Raw genomic sequence first — 19,179 nt, forward strand, 5'->3', positions numbered from 1 at the left:
AATAGGTTCCTCGAACACTTACTGTACCGTTCAAACCTAAGAAATAATGACAGTAGGATCCACGAGACACTCGTCCCAGATGTACTTGCTCTGGCGGGGGTGTAACTCAGTGGTAGAGTGTCTGCTTCGCATGCAGAAAGTCCTGGGTTCAAATCCCAGCTCCTCCAATTTTTGTTTCTCCGTGCAGCAGTACATGAAAACTTTTGCCTGTCATCATATTCTACAAAATTCAGTGTACAAGATTCTTCCCCCAAGCAAGTGGATTTCGTACAGTTCGACCTCATGGCGGGAGGACGATGACCTGCAAGACCCTGGGCTGCGATCCCCCCCCATTGAAATGTTGCTCCAAAGCCCTCGGTATGGCGTGCAGGGTGCATCTCAAACATGTATTTGCAACTCACCGCGACAATCGTCATTTGTTTTTTTCGAGATACTGAAAAATGGAAGGGGCAACTGGGATTGAACCGGGGACCTCTCGATCTGCAGTCGAATGCTCTACGACTGAGCTATACCCCCTTTCACGATCTTTCTGTTCCCATAACTTAAGGAACAATATTATACTCTGCCTGGCTAAAGACGTCTAATCAAGCAAAATATTGCGTAATCATTATCTCTCAGTTATATATTAGCATTAAATGATATAAATATCAAAAATACTAGACACTTCGCGCCTGGAGAAAGTGCGAGTCGGCGCCTTCACCTTAATGTCAGAACGCGAAAATTGCACTAGTAGCTTTTTTCAAGCAAGTTCTGTTCGTCCGTTCTCCGTAATCGTTTGGTATCTGATTAAACTGACATACTCGCCTATGGCTTTCGTAAACGAAAATTTCATTGTGACTCCGACGTGATTTGAACACGCAACCTTCTGATCTGGAGTCAGACGCGCTACCGTTGCGCCACGGAGTCGACGCTGCTTAGGTCTTGTCATGAATAGGTTCCTCCAACACTTACTGTACCGTTCAAACCTAAGAAATAATGACAGTAGGATCCACGAGACACTCGTCCCAGATGTACTTGCTCTGGCGGGGGTGTAACTCAGTGGTAGAGTGTCTGCTTCGCATGCAGAAAGTCCTGGGTTCAAATCCCAGCTCCTCCAATTTTTGTTTCTCCGTGCAGCAGTACATGAAAACTTTTGCCTATCATCATATTCTACAAAATTCAGTGTACAAGATTCTTCCCCCAAGCAAGTGGATTTCGTACAGTTCGACCTCATGGCGGGAGGACGATGACCTGCAAGACCCTGGGCTGCGATCCCCCTCATTGAAATGTTGCTCCAAAGCCTTCGGTATGGCGTGCAGGGTGCATCTCAAACATGTATTTGCAACTCACCGCGACAATCGTCATTTGTTTTTTTCGAGATACTGAAAAATGAAGGGGGCACCCGGGATTGAACCGGGGACCTCTCGATCTGCAGTCGAATGCTCTACGACTTTTTTTTTTTTTTCTTTTTCTTAACCACTTTTTTTTTTTTTAATTTCCTTTAAAATAGGTTTAAAACATAGGGATGTTCTGACCGAGTGGGTATGCTCTGGAGCCTCTTTGCTTCTGAGATTAGAAAAACAGTCCTCTGGGCCGGATTTGAACCAGCGACCTATGGATAAGTGTGAATCCTCCACTACAGTCCACCGCTCTACCAACTTTTCTTTTTTTTTTTTTTTTTTTTTTTTTTTTTTTTTTTTTTTTTTTTTGACCTCTGGTTTATCAGACCAGCGCTCTGCCACTTTTTTTTTTTTTTTTGTCCACCGCTCTACCAATTTTTATTTATTTATTTTTTTTTGTTCTGCCACCCTTTTTTTTTTTTTTACGCTCACGTCAAAAGTGAGCATTCTTCTACCCTTTCATTATTAACATTTTTATTTTGTGTTTTACTGTATTTAGTTTTTTTTTTTTTTTTTTTTTTTTTTTTTTTTTTTTTTTTTTTTTTTTTTTTTTTGAAATGAAAGAAGGGAATTAATTTGAAGATCCACTTCGGGAAAAGCATGAGCTGGGATTCTAAATGCAGCTGCTATTAGTGATACCGCCGTAAGCATAGCTGTTTCGGGGTTCTGATGAGGCCTTCACGGCTACCGTAGCGGCCACGGGGCACACGAAGTCCCCACCGTACTTCACCCTCACCAGTAGTCCCCTACTTTAGCTCGCTTCTTCCTGGGGATGATTGATACTGGGAAATCTTAACCTACTCCCTGTTTGTGGAACAGGATTCTTAACATATTTCCAAAATTCGTTTTGTGATCTTGTTTGTGGAGTATTTGGAAGTATTGCTCATGGAGATATGTCCGGTATTCCATAATATATCGTCACCTTTCGAATTGACAATGTAACTTACGTAGTTCCCAAGAAGCCATATTATTGCATTATGTTTTGGTGTAGGAAAAAAGACCTTTTCTGGGAAGAAAATTAGATTCAAATTTAGCTCTCTCCCATCGCTGCGGGTCAGAAAGGCGACCTGCTGCTTTACCTCTTCCCAAATATCTTTACACCCTTTGCAGACAAAACGGTGATCCAAAGTGTCAGTCTCGTTGCATTTCTGACAAGTGTTTGTGTCACTGAGACCTATGGAATGGAGTTTCTCGTTAGTACTAACGACGTTATTCACCACTCTGTACCATGCCACCTGAACTTCCGTTGGTAGTAACTTGTTGTTAATGTTGTTCCATATAGTTTTCCAGTCGCGGTTTGGGTTCTTGGCCTGTGTCTTATTGCAATTTGCCGCCGTTCGTAAACTATTGAATATATAGCGATAGTTTCTCTTGCGTTTATCCCGTACTATACATCTCATGTAGCTTAATTCAAAGTAGAAGAACCTAATATGTTTTAATTTATAATTAATCAGACTTATATCTATCGGCGGTTGGAAGCTTTGTGGTTTGAAAAAGTTGAATAATTTAGCTGTCAGACCGTCTGGTTGACTTTCGATAACTTGCAAAGACCGCTTAAGGAATAAGGCAGTAGACCTTTTGTGGACATCTGTGAGACCGAGGCCTCCCTCTTCGGGTGGTAAAGTCAACGTGTCCACAGCAACTCGAAAGATATTCCCGTGCCAAATGTGTCTACATATGGTGGACATTATCGCTTTAGCTATTCCTTTGGGTATTGGCAAAATCTGTCCGATGTAAGTTGCTCTGGATAATACTGCTAAGTTTATCAACTTAATTTTTTGCTTGATATTGACGTCCCTCATATGATTTAAAATGAGCGCGCCACGGATCTTGTCGAGTACAGTTTTCCAGTTAGATGCTATTATCCGAAGAGGGCAGCTGTAGAGGGTAACTCCCAGGGCAGTATGCCGGTCCACACTCCTCGCCCAAGTGATGGTGACGTCAGATAGTCCGTGCAGATTTAGAAAAACGCTCTTCGTGTCATTGATTCTCGCACCCGATGCGGTGCAGTACGACTGCAAGTTATCTGTTAGTTTTGCGAGGTCCGCAGCGCTGCGAATTATCACTCCTACGTCATCTGCGAATGCGTTCGTCACCTGTTTCATGCCTGACACTAGCATGCCCTCTAATACGTCGTCTAACCTCCTTAAAAGTGGTTCCAAGGTAACTACGTATAACATCATTGACAATGGACTCCCCTGAGGGACTCCACTGGCTATGGGAATATCTTTAGTGCGATGACCATTAATAGTTACTTTCGTTGTTAAACCATTTAAGACGTTGGCTAAAACGTTCACATTACCATCATTAAATCCCATGTAGGTCATGGTTTTCAGAAGATAGTCATGATTGACCCTGTCAAATGCCTTGCTAAAGTCTATAAAAGCCAGACCTCCATTTGCTGTTGTATTTGCAAAAATGGAAACTATGTCCCTGTACGCACTTACAGTTGTAAAGATACTGCGCCCTGGAAGACAAGTCTGATGACTACTGATGATCGTTCCTAAAATCGGTTGCAGTCTTTCTTTAAGAACCCTAGCTACGATTTTGTAGTCAGAATTCAATAGGCTTATGGGCGTGTCTTTGTGATATCCTTTAAACCTGTGGTCCTGCCCTTTGGAAGTAACACTGTTATGCTCTGTTTGAAGGCCACTGGGACATCCACCCCATGAAGAATTTCGTTGATCATGTCCGTGAATGCATTGCCTATAATGTGCCAATACGTTCGGTAAAACTCCAGCGGCAGCCCATCTGGACCTGGTGACTTCTTAGAAGGTGAGCACCTAATTCCGTCAAAAACGTCATCCGTGGTGAGGTCAGCATAGAAGTTGCGGTTGTCCTCTTCCGTTATAGTGTTCTCTAGGCCTGTTGATGATAAAAGGTCTCGTACAGCATTGTCGTCTATCTGATTGACACTATATAGGGTATTGTAAAATCGATACGCCTCGTCGATCATGTCCTTCTGGTTGGTGAGGACTCTCTGATCTTCGGCTCTGAGGGACCCTATAAAATTTCGTCGCCTTTGTTTGGCGTGTTGTATGAGGTGATATATTGAGGCATTTTCGTCGTCCACGATACTATGTGAGTGCGATCTGATTTTTAATCCTTCTAGCTGTGATCTCTTAATATGAAGTAGCGCTGCTTTTGTTTTGTTGATCTGTATTAAGATGTCCTGGGACATTGGCTCCTCGTAAAGATCGCGTAAGCAGGCGTAGTGGAACTCTGTTGTGTGTCTTATCCACCTCATCCTCTCCTTGCTAAACGCTATCAGAGTCGCCTTTAATTTTTTCTTCGCCACAGCGGTCCACCATTCAACGTTGGACCGATGTTTGTGACGCACTCGTAAGGCGGCCCGCCAAGTCTCTTGTATTTCCGCAGCTAAGGCGTCCTCCAATAACATGCTTATATTCAGTTTCCATAAGGGCCTGCCCCAGTAAGCCGACTGTTTTCTTAACCGTATGCTGCACTTAACGCCTAGGTGGTCGGAAATAAAGGTAGGTATTACTTCAACGCCAGCAACATCATTTTCTAAAGTAGATGAGACATAGAATCGGTCAATCCTACTTTGCGACCTGCTACTAAAGTAAGTAAATTTGACCAATGTAGGATATTTCAGTTCCCAAGCATCTGACCATTTCATGTGCGACACCAGATACTGTAACTCCTCGGACTTATTAAAATTTGGCCGTTGGTCCTTGTCATTGAGTACGCAATTCCAGTCACCTCCAAGCAAAACATCAGCAGGATTGTCCTGAAGTAAAATTAAGATATCACGTTTGTAAAACGTGGCCCTTTCTTCTCGTGCATTGTTGCCTGATGGTGCATAAACATTTATAATTGCTGTATTATGGATGTTACACCGAATGCCCCTCCCAGAGTCTAATTTACAAATGTCTGTCATTTCGATGCCCTCTCTGGCAAGAATAGCCGTCCCACAACTATGTTCAAGAGAAACATTTATAATGGCATTGAATCCTGGGATAAGAAGGTCTCGAATGAGCACTTCCTGTAAAAGGGCAATATCGGTGTCCGACTGATAGAGAAAATCTTGAAGTGCGGCTATTTTAGTGGCATTTTGAATTTTGTTAATATTTAATGTGGTCACATTATAAGTTTGGAGCATGTGCCAGATAGTTCAGGTAAGTTTATTGACTGCATAATACTTTCATATGGAATCTGTCTGTCGTCATCAGTCCCTCGTTTAGTCTCAAGGCGATCTTGCCAACTCTATTAATAAAAAAGGTCTTCTTCTTGACTTGGGTCACCGTCCATGTTATCGACACCCTGTTCTGCGTCATCGTCCGCCCAATTGACTGGTGCTGCTGGTGCGTGTTGACCTGGCAATGAACCACCTCCTGGAATTTTGGTCGTGATCCCAGTTTGCGATGGGTGATGTTCACCCCCCGGGTCTTCTTGCCTTTCCTTTCTGTTTGAGTGCCCAGTAGTCACTGCTGGCTCCAGATCTTCTGCCTTCTGATCCTTGTTCTGTAGATGTTTCAGCTTTTCCCTGAGAGCTGGGGCCAAAGACTCTGCCGCTTGGTGTGCCAAACGACGCTTTTTTGACTTCTTCCTCCTCCGCAGGGATCCCGTAGGAGACAAGTCAGGCGAATGTTCTGGTGGTTCGGTGGAAGAAGACAGTGGTGAGAGCGGTTCTGTCGTTGTCTCAGAGATCCTAACGTTAATTTCTCTAAGAGCCTCAGTTGGGGGTTCCTTCACTTCCGCATCTGTCGGTTGGGGTTCCGGAGTTTGGCCTCCTTGCATTTCCGGGTGGTGTACGACTGGGTTACGGACACCAGCGTCGCCATCAAGCGACAGCCTTTCAGCTCGTTCGCCCTGTGCGTCTGGCGGGAGGTCGAGTTGTTTGTCGACTTCCGTCGGTGACTTGGTATATTCTTGGGGCACTTCGTGCCGCTGCGAGTCCGAAGACGGCTGTTCAGTACCTACGTCGTTGCATGACTGTATCCTCTCCCGCAGTTCTGTTTGTCTGCCTTCCGTATCACATATCGCAGTTGTGACGGCGTAAGAGGGCCTAACAGCAGCTGCCCGGTCATCCACAGAGGCGGCCAACTCCGTGGCGGTTGTGGCGGCCGCCAGTGCTTCGACTTGTTCCACGTGCTCAACTGTTGACGTTTCTGCAGATTTGCGACCGTACGTGGCAGCCGCGTACGTTAACTGAAGGCTGACAGCAGCGCCAGGAACCGCAACCTCCCCGGTCGGTAGCTGTGGGACACGCCGTTTGGGACATTCACTGCGTATGTGCTCTGGTGAGTTGCACAATGCACATGTCTTGGGTTGACCGTCGTAGATAACTATGGCGCGGTGTCCACATACATTTACATATGACGGTATGTGCCTTTGAAGATCTATCTTAATTTGGTGGACTCCATTCAGGACAGGAAACATATGTGGCTCCGACCATTTTTCAGCAATATTCGAAATAACACGGCCATACGGTCGAAGGATTGTATTAACTTCCTCTGCAGGAACCTCAAATGGCAACTCAAAGACCCTAATTGTACGTATGCCTAATCCGGCGTGTGAGACGGAAACATCACTCACTGTACCGTCGGAATGTTTAAACTTCAGTACTCCGCCACACTTATCCATAATAGAGACACACAAATCTGGGTTGGTCAGCTTCACAAAGGCCGCATTTGAAACGAACGATAAATGCACACCTATTATGTCATTGCCAGTAATCTTAACAGCATCGAGTAACCACTGTTTTACTTCATATGCCTTAGGCCTCAAGAAATTCCGGTCGAAAGTAAACTTAATCGTGTCTTTCCTCATGACAGTAATCGTGTTCATTCTATCTTGAAATCAGGAAACATAACCTAACTCGCAAAGGTAACGAAGTGACTAACCTCGTGACAGCAAACAGCCGTTGTTTACTTCAAGACGCCAAGCCAGCCGCCACACGTCCGTCCCGCACCGCGGCTGCGACTCGAATGTGATACTGAGCTATACCCCCTTTCACGATCTTTCTCTTCCCATAACTTAAGGAACAATATTATACTCTGCCTGGCTAAAGACGTCTAATCAAGCAAAATATTGCGTAATCATTATCTCTCCGTTATATATTAGCATTAAACGATATAAATATCAAAAATACTAGACACTTCGCGCCTGGAGAAAGTGCGAGTCGGCGCCTTCACCTTAATGTCAGAACGCGAAAATTGCACTAGTAGCTTTTTTCAAGCAAGTTCTGTTCGTCCGTTCTCCGTAATCGTTTGGTATCTGATTAAACTGACATACTCGCCTATGGCTTTCGTAAACGAAAATTTCATTGTGACCCCGACGTGATTTGAACACGCAACCTTCTGATCTGGAGTCAGACGCGCTACCGTTGCGCCACGGAGTCGACGCTGCTTAGGTCTTGTCATGAATAGGTTCCTCGAACACTTACTGTACCGTTCAAACCTAAGAAATAATGACAGTAGGATCCACGAGACACTCGTCCCAGATGTACTTGCTCTGGCGGGGGTGTAACTCAGTGGTAGAGTGTCTGCTTCGCATGCAGAAAGTCCTGGGTTCAAATCCCAGCTCCTCCAACTTTTGTTTCTCCGTGCAGCAGTACATGAAAACTTTTGCCTATCATCATATTCTACAAAATTCAGTGTACAAGATTCTTCCCCCAAGCAAGTGGATTTCGTACAGTTCGACCTCATGGCGGGAGGACGATGACCTGCAAGACCCTGGGCTGCGATCCCCCCCATTGAAATGTTGCTCCAAAGCCTTCGGTATGGCGTGCAGGGTGCATCTCAAACATGTATTTGCAACTCACCGCGACAATCGTCATTTGTTTTTTTCGAGATACTGAAAAATGAAGGGGGCACCCGGGATTGAACCGGGGACCTCTCGATCTGCAGTCGAATGCTCTACGACTTTTATTTTTTTTTTTTTTTATTTGTAATGTGAATCCTCCACTACAGTCCACCGCTCTACCAAGTTTTTTTTTTTTTTTTTTTTTTTTACTTCAGTCCTGGTGTAGAGAAGAAACATACATAAAGGCGGCAAATCCAGAAACAGTATAAAAGAAAACGGCTCACACAGGTGACCTTAGCCAACACCCTCTCTTTCAAATGTCAGGCTAAGCATATTGGCAAAATCATCTCGGAGGCCTGGCAATCGCAAGCGCTGCCAGTAAGCAGTAAGCATGTACTGCCGAAACGCTAGGTGTCCATCCTCTTCATGACAACTGTTGACAAAATGTACGAAATGGCCAATCAACCACATGACGGTATGGAGCTTCGTTCGCGGAAAAAAGGAAGAATCGGGCCGGACGATGATGTCAATAGTATAAGCGGCTTCAGCAGACCTAGTGACAAAAGCAAGTTGTTTCCTGAGCCAACGCCAATTAGCAAGGTGCCCACAGCAGGTGAATCGATGTTCAAGGGTATCCACGAGACCACACCGAGTACAGGTGTCCGTGTCAGAAAGACCAATACGGTGCAGTCGTACATTGGTGGGAACCAAATTATTTATTACCCTATACCACGTGGACGCCACGGCCATAGAGTGGATCGGCAGACTAACATTCTTCCAGACGTTCCTCCAGGACACAGATGGAGACGCCAGTTCTATTGGATTGGGACCGGCCAGCCCCTCCCAGCGAGCAATCAAGCCCTTGGTCGTTGGCACCGGTCGCCGCAAGAAGACGTCACCGAGGTAACTCACCGCAATGTAAAATTCCCGAATGTGTTTCAACTTAAAATTTAGGCGTCCGACATCGACAGGTGGAGCAAGGCTCGCCGGACGCACAACAGTAAAAAGCCTGGATGTAATTGAAGTCACTTCTTGCGTAACAATTAGAGTCGTTCGGCGGACGTACAAAGCAGACGCCTTGCGAGTAATGTCAGAGAGGCCCAAGCCTCCGGAGATACGCGGTTTCGTCATTACCTCGTAACGTAACTTGAATAGATGGCCCTTCCATATAAACCTGCTAGACAATTGGCGCAACCTTTTCGCCACCATCATGGGAAGTGGGAACAGCTGAGCAACATAATAAGCTTTACATAGAACGTAGGTGTCTAAAATTCTGACTTTTTGCAAAATAGTAGCAGAGCGCTGCTCATGGACCATCAGAGCCCCCTGTATCTTCTCGGTGACAGATTTCCAATTGAGAGCCGCCATTTTTAGAGGACACCGATCAATGATAATCCCCAAGGACGTATGGCGATCGACAAAAGTGGCCCAAGGGACGGCAGCATCGCGAAATCCTCGAATATCAAGGAGCTTACATTTACCCTGATTGATACGCGCTCCAGAGACACGACAGTATGCATCAACTGCCCCTTTCAACAACGGGATATCATCACGTTGACGGAGGAGAACAACGACATCATCCGCATATGCCTTAACCGAGAGCTGCCCACCAGAAAGGGACATACCCTGAAGCTTGAGAGCAATAATCCGAAGCAGCGGTTCCAGGGACAATACGAATAAAGACATAGAGAGCGGACTACCCTGAGGCACTCCGCGGCGGATAGCAATGGGCGGCGTCAGCTGCCCATTGACTGACACCCGAGCTGTTATTCCCCTATACAAATTGCCAAGAACACCACGTGATGAAGCGTTAAAACCTATTGTACCTAAAACACGATCTAAAAACACATGACTGACGTGATCAAAAGCCTTATAAAAATCAAGGAAGGCAAAGGCACAATGTACGTTTGTAACCGCCGCAACCGAGACAACATCCCGATATTCGGCTGCTGGTGTCAGAATAGATCTATCATGAAAACAACATTGATGTGCACCAATCACACCCCGAAGCAGAGAAGACAACCGGCTATTGAGCGCTCTAGCAGCTGTCTTGTAGTCAAAATTCAGCAATGTGAGCGGACGAAGATTGGCAGCAGATAAACGACCAGAGGACTTCGGAATTAAAACAATTTTCCCTACTTTAAAATCGGCAGGCACATCCATCCCCCTGACAATCTCATTTAAAATCTGCGTAAAAATGCCACCCAAAAGAGGCCAAAAACGGAGATAAAATTCTTTAGGCAGGCCGTCTGGAACGGCGATTTACTGGACGGAGAGCGAGCAATAAAATCGAAAACCTCATCTACCTGGAACTCCCGGAGAAATTCGCCGTTCGCGTCAGGCGCGATCGTCGCAGTTAGATCCCCAAAGACATCTTCCGAAAGAGACCCACCAGAATCATCGGCAGAATATAGACTAGTGTAATATTGGTGAAGAGCACGAATCATTTCCTCCTGTGCAATAAGCTGTCGTCCATCATCCACCGTAAGAGAAGAGATGAAGGAGCGACGACGACGAGTCTGATGCCGTAGCAGGTGGTACAAGGATGTCAGTTCACCTTCAACAAGAGAGTGAGGTTTCGACTTAACTCGCAGACCATCCATCTGTCGTCGTTTAAGGCTCAAGAGCTTGGCTTTAATACGACGAACATCATGGATCCGCAGAGGAGAGGCACCCGCCGCGTCATATAGTTCACGCAGGACAGAGTAGTAAAATTCATACGTGTTCTTAAAATCACGCGCCCTTGCAGCACAGTAAAAAATCAAAGTCTGACGAATCTTGGGCTTGGCAAACGCAGTCCACCAAACCAGCAAGGAGGGGTATCGCGGGACAGAGCGAAGACATCGCTCCCACACGCCACTTATAACATCATCCATAGCACTGTCGGCAAGGTGGGAAACATTTAACATCCACTGGGAACGATAAAGTTTTGCAGGTTGGTGACTAAGATTTACAGTTGCAGTAAAAGCACAATGGTCAGAAAAACTAGTAGGAATAACATCGACAGAAAGAATTTTATCACATAAAAAATCAGATAAATAGAATCTGTCGAGTCTACTGCATGAGGACGCGGTAAAAAACGTATATTTCACCAGGGTTGGATATTTGTGTTCCCAAACATCACGCAGATGCATCGTACGTACTATGTCATGTAAATCACGGCAATAATTAAAATTGGGGGACTGGTCTTCAGGGCGTAAAACACAATTAAAATCGCCTCCGAGCAGGAGACTCCGAGGACTCTGGCGCAAAAGATAAATAAGCTCTTCTTTATAAAAGCGCGATCGAGCCACAGTGTGACCCGAACCAGAGGGAGCATACAAAACAACGAGGCGGAGATCAAAAAGACGACAACCAATCCCACGGCCAGAGTCAAGGAATTCAATGTCAGTAATAGGAATGCCCTCTCGAAAGAAAAGAGCAGTTCCTGTGGAATATTCCGGCGCGACATTAAAAACAGTTTGAAATCCAGGTAGAGAGAGATCAGAAAACAACACTTCCTGCAAAAACACTACGTCCGCACAGGCGTCGTAAATAAACTGCCGCAAAGAGGCAATGCGAACGTCGGACTCAATACGGTTAACATTTAAGGTAAGAAAGGTGTATGCTTGAACCATAGACAGAAAAGCGAGAAAACAAATCACCTACACCGACGCACCAGCGTCACAGTCCATACCAGGGGTGACGGAGGCAGCCGCGGGAGGGGGACTGCTACCCCGTTCCGCGGATCCCTTACGTTTCGGTTTTTTACGAACAGCATTAACGTTCGGCTGAACGCGTAACTTGCGTCGGCTGACGGGCAAGGAAGCTTCAGCCGCCGGTGACGTAGGAGGGTCAAGTTCTGTATCCGACACCACCCGCGCCGGTCCACATGCGGGATCCGGGGTCGCGGGGGAAACATCCGACAAAACGGAATGGTCAACACCTGCACTAGCCTCCGGCAAACATGGACTGCACGGAGGCGAAACGTGAGCAGGAAGGTCCGAGGCAGCAGAGTTGGAAGGAAGCGGAGCAGGTCCGCTGGCAGAGGTATGGGGCAGCGAAGCAGGAAGTTGTCGCGGCTCCACTTGTTGTGACATCGAAGTCGGTTCGGAAGACGGCGCCAACAGGCCCGACCGACGACCCGACTCGACAGAAGCTGCGTCGGAGGCCGGAGGGGCGCCAGCAGCCGCCACCGGAACCGCTACCTCAGGTAGCCAGGGAGCAGCTACAGTACACAGTGGCTCGGAGGATGCCGGTCGCTCGGACTGGGGCATCTCAGGGAGATCCTCATCCGTACTATTTCCATCGTGTGGGCGACGCCTCTTATTATTCAAAAGTGGCACACCCACCTGAGGGACAGACGGAACAACATCAGATTGAGCACGCAAAGGAGGAAATTCTGTGTCAGGGGTGCGCAAAACCTGTGGCGGGGCGCTACTACCACCGGACTGTGCTACACCAAGAGCAGAACCACCTGCAACGAGGTCAGCGACCGTTAACTTGCGACGCTGTTCGAGGGAATTTTTTAAAACAAAAACTCTCCGCGGACAGTCGGTACGCACGTGACCACTTTCATTGCACAAAAAACAGGTGCCAACCTGCCCACTATATGTTATATGGACACGATATCCACCGATCTGCAGGTGAGATGGAATATTCTGCTTAACGTGCATTTCGACTGAACGAATACCACTGTAACATTGCAGGCGATGTTGGCTTGACCAGCGTTCAAGGCGAATGCTCTTTACATCACCATACTTCTGTAGACCCTCCTTAAGATAGACATTATCCACCTCCGGTGGAAGGTTGTAAACACGAACACTGGTATACGTAATGGAAGCATTGGAAAGCAGTACAGTACTTACAGAATCATCCCGATGCCGAAAGAGAACTTGATGACCATATTTAGAAAGAATTTTATCAACCTGAAGTGGGTCCATAAACTTAACAAAGAAAACATACAGTTCGGTATCAAAATAAGCAGTGTGCACCTGATCCGAATGAACACCAAAGGTATCTACCAACCAATCATGAATCTCAAGAGAACTAGGTTGCACATGGCGGGTTGACTTGTCAAAAGCAAAACTAACTGTAGCCTGACGAGGAATAACCTGGGACAACATTTTCAAAATATGCGGTCGAAACCGCTACACAAAAAACACTGAAATAAGGACAGAAAGTAACACAAGGTACGAAACAACGACGGAGAAACACTCACAGAAGTTGCAACACAACACGTAAACAAAAACGATAGTCCACTATACGTAACGCTACGGCGGAGCGGAAGACTAGGCACGTCCACACTGCACGGCGTCTAAAGCGGAACTGCGACTGAGCTATACCCCCTTTCACGATCTTTCTGTTCCCATAACTTAAGGAACAATATTATACTCTGCCTGGCTAAAGACGTCTAATCAAGCAAAATATTGCGTAATCATTATCTCTCCGTTATATATTAGCATTAAACGATATAAATATCAAAAATACTAGACACTTCGCGCCTGGAGAAAGTGCGAGTCGGCGCCTTCACCTTAATGTCAGAACGCGAAAATTGCACTAGTAGCTTTTTTCAAGCAAGTTCTGTTCGTCCGTTCTCCGTAATCGTTTGGTATCTGATTAAACTGACATACTCGCCTATGGCTTTCGTAAACGAAAATTTCATTGTGACCGCGACGTGATTTGAACACGCAACCTTCTGATCTGGAGTCAGACGCGCTACCGTTGCGCCACGGAGTCGACGCTGCTTAGCTCTTGTCATGAATAGGTTCCTCGAACACTTACTGTACCGTTCAAACCTAAGAAATAATGACAGTAGGATCCACGAGACACTCGTCCCAGATGTACTTGCTCTGGCGGGGGTGTAACTCAGTGTCAGTCGTGCTTCGGTGGGCGAGCTGTGCGGACGGGCCTTGTTTACGTGCTCGCTGCGGCCGGCCGCGCGCTGACAAGTAAGTGGGCGCTCTTGTGGCTTACAAGCCATTTGTATATTTGAAAATGAATCGAACATGAATATGACGCAACCGCTTCGCAAAGATACTTTGAAGTTCACGTTCGATGAACGCTTTGCACGACCTAAAGCATTCGAAGTAGAACAGTTCTTGCGCGATGTAGTAAAGCTCAGTTCCACTGATATAATTGGGATCCACTTATCGATTGTGAGTAGCACAGTTTATGTAAAGATGGTGAATGCTAAATGCTGTGATAGGATTATTGAAGGATGTGGAGGATCTTTTAAATTTAATCACTGTGATGGAAACGTCGGTGATGTCAAAGTAGATCATGCAGGTTTCGGGATAAGAACAGTCCGTATTTTTTAACTTCCCTTTGAAATAACTACGGAACAAATTAATTGCGTCCTCAAAGCATATGGGAAGGTCATTAGTAATGTTGCGGAAAAGTGGACCACCTTTCAAACGTTTCCAGTTTTAAATGGTGTCAGGCAAATAAAAATAGATCTTCAGCAGCATATTCCCTCGTATGTTTACGTATGCGGTTATAGAGCTGTTGTGATGTATGATGGACAGCCGCGTACTTGCTCCGGATGTGGACAGACTGGACACGTACGTTCAGAATGTATACAGAGGAGAGTGACGCAGGTACCGGCGGGGGAAGTAGTCCCTCCCATGACGATGACGACCTTACCAGTGACATATGCTACGGCCACCCGTGGCCACTCTGCTACGACACCGAGTTTCGCTTTGGAGAGCAGTGGCGACAGAAAAGACGACGACCAAAACTTGTCAGTGACCACTAGCTCTACTGAAGTAACGACTGTCGTTCCGTCGCCTGAAGCGGCGCCCATTACAGAAGCAGGATGTCTTTCCAAAAATGACGGAACTACTGAGCAAGATGTACAGAGAGACGAGAACAAGGATGCTGCACAAGATCCCAGCACGGCTTCCGAGACTGAAGAGCGACAGAAATCCGGATCTCTTCCCAAGAAGCATAAAAAACGGAGGATAGCTCCACCTGACGCTCCTCAAAAGGTACAATCAGTGCGTGAAAAGGCACAACAAATTGGTCGCAAAATCAGTGGTATGACATCCGTCAATTTTGACGTAGACCCACAGACCCCGCATACAGCGGGAAAAGACGAGTTTCGAAAAGTGAAAACGCAGACGCAACACGATGGTGAAACGAAACGGTCCACAAGTAAAGAAACAAAGAACAGAACTCCATCTCAACGTGGGCCAGAGATAGAGTTGTCTCAACGCAGTGATACGAAAACTTGGGCAGATGACATTGAAGAATTTCCCGCAGATGAGGAAATGAAGGAAGTGTCACACCTACCAGGAGGAAAGATTCCAGTGCAGAAAGACAAACAAATGAGGGACGAGACATCGTCTCGGCCATAACATGGAAAACCTTAGGCTTTGTCGACAGTGGGTCATAACGACTTGTATACTTACTTAATTAATCATGAATTCGTTACAAGCTTATAGAATCGGGACTTTGAATCTAAACAAGATCCGTAGCGAATTAAACCTTAAGAACTTGCAAGACATGCTCTACGCCGCTGATATTGATGTTATTATGTTACAAGAAGTAACAGATATTAGACTGGATGCCATCACAGGTTACAATGCAGTCGTAAATCCAGGGAACGACAGTGACCTCGGAACTGCGATGCTCGCCAAAGAAGGAATTATCATCAAAGATGTGGAGAAACTGGTAAACGCCAGAGGTCTAGCTGTCACCATTCACAATACGCGTTTTATAAATATTTATGCACCATCTGGCACCGGGAACAGGAGGCGAAGAGCTGAATTTTATAAAGATGATATAGTTCCCCTTTTCGGTGGCCGCTACGAGCATATCATTTTTGGAGGTGATTATAATTGTGTGCTGTCTCCAAAAGACCAGACGCCGCATTTTAATAACTGTGCAGAACTCGGAGCCGTAATTACAGAACTCCGCTCAAGAACGGTGCATTGCCGGGTTTCACTCATATTACGAATCATTCCGCTAGTCGCATCGACAGGATCTATGTAACAGTCGACCTGGAAACACACGTTCTCCAGACAGAGTTATGGCCCACTATCTTTTCGGATCACGCTGCATACATATGTACCATGAACTTAAAACGGCAAGAAACGTACAGGGGACGAGGCTTGTGGATGTTGAACGTGGAACATCTAAAAGATCCTGAATACCACGAAATATTCAATAACGTATGGAACGCGTGCGAGAACAAATTCGCTTCATATACCTCGGCACTGGCATGGTGGATGAAATGTGTGAAACCCGCGATAAGAAAATCGCTGATGAATTACTCCCGCGAGAAAAGTGTTTGGCAAAAACGGACGATAGAATATTACTTCCAAGTCCTTCGTGACCTATATCAATCTGATGAGTCCGTAATCGCCAACTACGTGGAAATAAAACGGATTCAGGCTAAACTTCTCGGACTGAAGCGGAAACAGCTGGAAGGTCATCAAGTAAGAACAGGACTTCACGATGCTGTAAAAGGAGAGCAAACATCTATATATCATGTGATTAATGAGAGGAAGGGGCAACGCAGGAAAATAATAACCGAACTAAGATCTTCTGACGGTAGGTTACTGACGCAGCAAAGTGACATCAAGAACGAAATTCACAAGTACTTCGCAGAGTTATTAGGCAAAACGACAATGGATATCCCGGTGGACAATGACATCATGACGGGATTCACACGCGGGCTCGACCCGGTAGAAGCAAACAACTTGTTAACTGAAATCACAGAAGAAGAAGTCGCAGACGCTATAACACGAAGCCCGAAAAATAAGTCTCCTGGGCCTGACGGAATCCCGGCCGAGTTCTATCAAATGTTCAGAAGACAGTTGATTCCCAAATTAGCGTGTATCTGTAACGAATTAATGAATCCCGCCAATGGCATCCCACGCGACTTCCTAGAAGGAACCATTGTTCTAATCCCGAAACATCCTGCAGGAAAATCTGTAACAAATTTTAGGCCTATCACTCTCCTAAATTCGGACTATAAAATATTTGCCCGCATCATAAACGAAAGATTAAAATCAGTATTGAACACAGTCACTGGATCATATCAATCGAGCGTAGGAAAAGACAGATCAATTTACCAAACACTGTGCGACTACAGAGATATTATTTCCATTGCCGCAGCCTGTAAAATAAAATGCGCTATCGTATCATTGGACTTTGAGAAAGCATTCGATAGAGTCGATCATGTTTATCTTTTTCACACCATGCGTGCCATGAACTTCCCGCAAGGTTTTATCAACATTATTACAAATCTTCTGCAGCAGTCAACATCGATAGTTATGGTAAACGGTCAGTCCAGTAAGCCCATTGTAATGAAAAGTTCGGTGCGACAAGGGTGCCCGATGTCTATGTCACTCTTTGCAATAGCAATCGAGCCATTGCTTTTTCGCCTCAGCCACAACCTACAAGGATTCACTACACGCGGCCGTAGGATTGTCTGCAGAGCATATGCCGATGACGTTGCAGTTATTGTCAAAGACAACGACGAGATAGAGAAAGCACTCGACATAATAAACAAATATGAACAAGTATCTGGTGCGAAAATGAATAGGAATAAGTCTGGCATAATGAATATTGGAAGCGGATTAGGAGTTCCCATTCATGGGCCAATAAAGGAAATTGTCACCATGACATGTCTTGGAGTGGAATACACAAGAAATATTCGGCAGACCATCGCAGTTAATTACAGAAGAATCCTCAACACCATCCGTGCCTGTATACGTCAGCACAATCTCCGTACTCTTGATGAGATACAAAGAGTGGCTCTCGTCAACATCTATTTGTCCTCTAAATTAAATTACGTGGCTCAAGCCCTGCCAATGCCGAGGGAAGTGGCGAACAGGATTTTGGCTGCTTTTGGCCACTTCGTCAGCCGCGGCCACATCTTCAAAGTCAAGTACCAGACATTGACTCTACCGACTGGGAATGGTGGATTGAATCTCACAGACGTGTACAATAAAGCACAAGCATTGTACGTCTGTAAAACATATAAACTGTGGAAGCGGTCAGTCGACAGTGTCACCGCATTCTTGTTAAATGAAATAGCGCCGGTCAGCCAGGACGCCCCAATAGACGTTCACCACATCCCAAATGAACTTTACCACCTAAAACATTTCTTCGTAGAGTATAGCTACATTGGACTGGGAACACCCGAGAAAGATGTCATCAAAGTCAAGAAAATATACCAAAACTTAATGAACTTTCAGACCAAGAACATCATAGAACAAAAATACGTCGGTCACTCTTGGCATGATATCTGGAGGAACATACATCACCCATATTTACCAACAAAAGTGCGGTCATTGTGGTACTACTTTGTGAATAGGAAATTTCCAACAAACTCCAGACTACATTCCATTCACCTGGCTGATTCCCCTTTGTGTACCATTTGCAACCTGATTGATACGGATGAACATCAATTTGTCTGTGGAAATGCGAATAATATATGGTTGTCAATCAGAAAAAAATTAGCAACTATGCAGAGAAAACCGCCGTATTTGATAACGCCAGCGTGCCTTTTATACCCGGAAGAGGAGTTATACCCCACCTGGAAGAAAAATGCCGTCAACTGGTTGAAGGGACACGCAGTATTTTACCTGCTGTCCAGTAAAGAAAGGAGCGAAGAAGATTTTTGGACGTACATTTCCGACCAGCATCACAAGCTACTACGCATGAATAATTATTATGATACATACGCCAACTTCCTCAGAAGAACAGTCATGTGAACTCCATTTTCGATGATGCGATTCAGAACATGAAGAAACGAGAGACAATTTGATCTTTGAAAAACAAATACGATCAAGTGACGAACATCACTATCTGGTTTAGACTTGGATTTTTTTTTTTTTTCTAAAATGCCAATGAACCTTTGTTTTATTACTTTTAAATGTCAGTTGAAAAATATGTACTACTGTAGAATGTTATGACTAAAAAAAAAAAAAGCGGTAGCGTTCTCGCTTCACACGCCCGGGTTCTCGGGTTCGATTCCCGGCGGGGAGTACCTTGGTTTATTTTATTTTTTTTAACTTATTTGTTTTAATGTTTAAATATG

General features: G+C 45.4%; 6 non-coding genes across 6 annotated transcripts; 3 read left to right on the forward strand and 3 right to left on the reverse strand.

Annotated features, from left to right (window-relative positions):
• Positions 1-95: 95 nt before the first annotated feature.
• Trnaa-cgc (transfer RNA alanine (anticodon CGC)) lies at positions 96-167 on the forward strand. The gene has a single exon. It is a non-coding gene; the product is annotated as a tRNA-Ala (tRNA).
• Positions 168-834: 667 nt separating this feature from the next.
• Positions 835-906, reverse strand: Trnaw-cca (transfer RNA tryptophan (anticodon CCA)). Its single transcript has one exon. It is a non-coding gene; the product is annotated as a tRNA-Trp (tRNA).
• A 118-nt stretch (positions 907-1,024) lies between these two features.
• Trnaa-cgc (transfer RNA alanine (anticodon CGC)) lies at positions 1,025-1,096 on the forward strand. Its single transcript has one exon. It is a non-coding gene; the product is annotated as a tRNA-Ala (tRNA).
• A 6,575-nt stretch (positions 1,097-7,671) lies between these two features.
• Positions 7,672-7,743, reverse strand: Trnaw-cca (transfer RNA tryptophan (anticodon CCA)). The gene has a single exon. It is a non-coding gene; the product is annotated as a tRNA-Trp (tRNA).
• A 118-nt stretch (positions 7,744-7,861) lies between these two features.
• Trnaa-cgc (transfer RNA alanine (anticodon CGC)) lies at positions 7,862-7,933 on the forward strand. The gene has a single exon. It is a non-coding gene; the product is annotated as a tRNA-Ala (tRNA).
• Positions 7,934-13,793: 5,860 nt separating this feature from the next.
• Positions 13,794-13,865, reverse strand: Trnaw-cca (transfer RNA tryptophan (anticodon CCA)). Its single transcript has one exon. It is a non-coding gene; the product is annotated as a tRNA-Trp (tRNA).
• Positions 13,866-19,179: the final 5,314 nt, after the last annotated feature.

This window comes from Schistocerca serialis, chromosome 4 (assembly GCF_023864345.2).
Source record: "Schistocerca serialis cubense isolate TAMUIC-IGC-003099 chromosome 4, iqSchSeri2.2, whole genome shotgun sequence".
In the NCBI taxonomy this organism is placed as follows: Eukaryota; Metazoa; Arthropoda; class Insecta; order Orthoptera; family Acrididae; genus Schistocerca; species Schistocerca serialis.